Here is a 4,689-nt window from a genome sequence, read left to right as displayed (position 1 = left end):
TTCCTTCCTTCCTTCCTTCCTTCCTTCCTTCCTTCCTTCCTTCCTTCCTTCCTTCCTTCTTTGTTTGTTTTTGAGATGGAGTCTTACTCTGTCATCCAGGCTGGAGTGCAGTGGTGCCATCTCAGGGCTCACTGCAACCTCCATCTCCTGGGTTCAAGTGATTCTCCTGCCTCAGCCTCCCGAGTAGTTGCGATTACAGGTGCCCACCACCATGCCCAGCTAATTTTTTATTTATAGTGGAGATGGGGTTTTGGCATGTTGGCTAGGGTGGTCTCGAACTCCTGACCTCACGTGATCCACCTGCCTCGGCCTCCCAAAGTGCTGGGATTACAGGCGTGAGTCACCATCCCTGGCCTTTAATAGAATTTCTTATTGTATCTTTTTTTAAATTAAAAAAAAGTTTGTGACTGGGCGTGGTGGCCCACGCCTGTAATCCCAGCACTTTGGGAGACAGAGGTGGGTGGATCACGAGGTCAGGAGATCGAGACCATCCTGGCTAACATGGTGAAACCTTGTCTCTACTAAAAATACAAAAAATTAGCCGGGCGTGGTGGCGAGTGCCTGTAGTCCCAGCTACTCAGGAGGCTGAGGCAGGAGAATGGCGTGAACCCAGGAGGCGGAGCTTGTAGTGAGCCGAGATCGTGCCACTGCACTCCAGCCTGGGCGACAGAGTGAGACTCTGTCTCAAAAAAAAAAAAAAAAAAAAAGTTTGTGGGTACATAGTAGGTGTATATGTTTATGAGGCACATGAGATGTTTTGATATAGGCATGCAATGTGCATTTTTCCTTTGAGTGGCACATAACCAATTACATTCTTTAAGTTATTTTAAAGTGTACAATTAAGCTGTTATTGACAATAGTCACCCTGTTGTGCTATCAAATAGTAGGTCTTATTATTCTTTCTATTTCTTTTGGTATCCATCTTATGGAATCCTTTTGTTAACCGTAGCTGGTTGTGGTGGCCATGAGAAGGAATCTTTTAGGTTTTCTACTTGCAGAGAGTGTGGTTGAACATGGTTCTAGATGGTGAGTTCTGATATCTATCACTATATGGATGTAGAGGACACACTGTTCATGGCTGCTCCCCGAGAATGGTTGAATATAGCAGGGATTCTAAGATCTGTTCTTGGATATCTCTAGCAGGTCACTTTGGCTCTAGGACCCTCCATTACCCTTGCTGAAACTTTTTCAGAACTACGCTGTAGTCTCCATACTCCAGCCATCCAACCTTCCTCCCCTCACAGAATGGGAGACTGTGTTGCATGGGACACTGCCCTTCACTGCTCCTGGTGGATTGACTACACTGGATCCCTGACCCCTCTGAGGGCTACCAGTGGTGCTTCACCATTGTTGACACTCCATCAGGCTACTGCGTTATTGTTCTAGTCTAATCAGCCAACTCCTGTCAGACCACTGTAGCCTGTGAAACTGATCCATATCATGTGTCTGGTTTTCTGGACCATTTGCATTCTGACAATGAGGAGCAGTTTTTCAAAGGGGAGTCAACCGTGGCCTAATAATCAAGGTATTTGATGGAGTATTTATGTGTTCCTGATACGGTTTGGATGTTTGTCCCCTCCAAATCTTATGTTAACACATAATCCCCAAAGTTAGAGGTAGGGTCTGGTGGGAAGTGTTTGGATCATGGGGGCAGATCCTTCATGAATGGCTTGGTGCCATCCTTGCAGTAATGAGTGAGTTCTTGCTCCATGAGTTCATGCAAGATTTGAGTGTTTAAAAGAGCCTGGAGCTTCCTGCTGTCTCTCTTGCTGTCTCTCACCATGTGATACACGGGCTCCCCCTTTGCCTTCTGCCATGTTTTTAAGTTTCCTGAGTCCTCAGCAGAAGTAGATGCTGGTGCCATGCTTCCTGTACAGCCTGCAGAACCATGAGCCAAATAAACCTCTTTTCTTTATAAATTACTCAGTTTCAGGCATTCTTCTGTAGCAACACAAATGGATCAGCACAGTTTCCTACCATTCACAAGCTTCCTGTGTTGAATATTGAAACTGCCTCCTCAAAAACTGACTGAAAAATATTTCTCACTCTACTCTCTCACCATGTCCTGGTCCATGCACCATAGCGAGGCCATTTGGTCACTGAATTTGGTTGTCTCCAGAAAGGAATTATCTTCTCTTGGCTGCTTTCATGGTAATGATCAGGACAAAAAATGTGAGAGTGATCATCAAGAAGTGTGAAATGGATGGGCACGGTGGCTCATGCCTGTAATCCCGGCACTTTGAGAGGCCAAGGTGGGTGGATCATCTGAGGTCAGGAGTTTGAGCCCAGCCTGGCCAACAAAGCAAAACCCCATCTTTACCAAAAATACAAAAATTGGCTGGGCCTGGTGGTGCATACCTGTATTCCCACCTACTCAGGAAGCTGAGGCAGGAGAATTGCTTGAACCTGGGAGGTAGAGGTTGCAGTGAGCCAAGATCACACCACTGCACTCCATCCCGGGTGACAGAGGGAGACTCTGTCAAAAAAGAAAAAAGAAGTGTGAAGCCCAGCCTGTGCAACATGGTAAGACTATCTCTACAAAAAATTAAAAAATTAGCTAGGCATGGTGACATGCCAGGACATACTCCCAGCTACTTAGGAGGCTGAGGTGGGAGGATCACTTGAGCTTGGGAGGTTGAGGCTACAGTGAGCTATGATTGCACCTCTGTTCTGCAGCCTAGATGACAGAGCAAGAGCCTGTCTCAAAAAAAAAAAAAAAAAAGGAATGTGAAAAGTCTAAGGTTTTATCCTACTTGCAAGCTAACAAGTGAGCTTGCCATAGTTTCATGGGTGTTGGTAGAAGACATGAGACACTTGGCTCAGAGACAAAGGACTTTATGTCTCATGGCAAGGCAATAGCGGTAGCCAGAGTTTAGTATATTTACACCAGTTCCCCAAGCCCAGTTCCCCTGGGGTAATGTGATGGGGGGCAGATGAAATCTGAGCATTCATTAGGTTGTGTACAAGAAAGGAACCTCAAGCTTAAGAATCCCAAATCTCCATTAGTGGGAAATGAGTGTGTCTGATCTTTGCTCTAGAATAAAACATTATTACACTGAAAATTTAACAACACTCTCTTTACTCTAGAGGGAGACATGATTATCCTCCAAGGCTGTTTGCCAGACAAACATTCTGGAAAAAAGAGTCTAGAACATAGGGAGTCAGTATCTTTGACCTTAAAATGTGCAGGGAGAAGCCCTGGGGGATGGTCTTGCAACAAACCTATTTTGAAAATTTGGATTTCTGCTCTTATGAAAACTGGGGACAATGCTCTCTTCTTTCCTCAAGTGGCAGTTCCGGGTTTGCTTTGTGGGGGCACCCTCTGGGTAACAGCCCAGCCAAAAGGGAACCCCAGAGAATTCAAACTTTATTCTGGTTTAGCCACCTAGATTTTCTTATTGGAGTAACATGGCCTTAGGTCCTAAAAATAATGAACACATATTTGAATAGACTGCTTACCAAGTCCTCCTATGGGGGCACGTACAGACCAAAGTGGGGAAATAAGTGTTGTTGTGAGTTGTATTGTGTTCCCCTAAAACTCACATGTTGAAGCCCTAATCCCCAATGTGACTGTATTTGGAAATAGAACCCTTACAGAGGTAATTAAGAACCCTAATCCAATAAAACTGGTGTCCTTAAAAGAAGGGGGGCAGACACCAGAGATTTCTCTCTCTCTCTCCACTCAAGCACAGAGGAAAGGTCATGTGAAGACACAGCAAGAAGCCACCATCTACAAGCCAGGAAGAGAGGTCTCACCAGAAACAACCCATGGCACCTTGATCTTAGACCTCCAGCTGCCAGAACTGTGAGAAATGAAATTTCTGTTGTGTAAGCCACTCACTCAGTTTGTGGCACTTTGTTATGCAGCACAAACAAACTAATAGAAGTGTTCTCTGTCCATTTAATAAAAGTTCCTTATCCTTCTTGTACTTGACCCTTCCAAAGAAAGGTCTTGGTATGGGTAAGGGAATAATTGGACAGAGGGTGACATTATAGCTACTGAAATGGACCTCAATGATTTTATGGTAGTAGAGGAAGAGGAACAACCCTGGTACTTGGAAAGGGAACCCCTTAGACCTCAGGAGGTATAGGGGAGTGAGCGATATTAGTGATCTTTCTCTGCAGCCTTTCTCAAAAAGGAAAATGACCCAGAGTAGCTCTCTTAAGCTGTTGCAAGTACCTGAAATTTAAGACTTCTAGGTCTGCCATCCTCCTCCAGATTACTTTCACTGTGATTTGATTGCCATTCTCTTACACTTGCTGACAAATCTGCTGGAAGTAGCAAAGGCAGACTCTCCTTTGTCCCCTGCCTTCTCCACACCCATTCTCACAGCTGTGACTCCGTCGTTCTGTGGGGTGAATGAACGCTCCTCCTCTGGTGTACTAGTCCACGTACAGACAGGACAAGTGGACTGTCTGCCCTTTAGGCCATCATTCCAAATCAAGGTCTAGACTCAATTATTTAAACTGAACCAGGAACCCTAGGTGTATCAGCTGGCCAGGAGGACACAATGGCATTGTCAGGTTTTTTTCACACAGATCCCGCTGTGCTCCCTGCTGAATGATGTAGGCTTCATTTGATGGCTGCACACAATTGTAAGTTCTCTTTCCAGGGGCACCACGTGCACCTTAATATTTGCTTTTAGTCTGGAAGCCACGTGTTAATTAGCCTTTCTCATGGGGACTTGT

The sequence above is a fragment of the Mandrillus leucophaeus genome, unplaced genomic scaffold, assembly GCF_000951045.1.
Source record: "Mandrillus leucophaeus isolate KB7577 unplaced genomic scaffold, Mleu.le_1.0 Scaffold556, whole genome shotgun sequence".
NCBI classification, from domain to species: Eukaryota; Metazoa; Chordata; class Mammalia; order Primates; family Cercopithecidae; genus Mandrillus; species Mandrillus leucophaeus.
The sequence above is the reverse complement of the archived record's forward strand: the minus strand, read 5'-3'. Positions refer to the sequence as shown.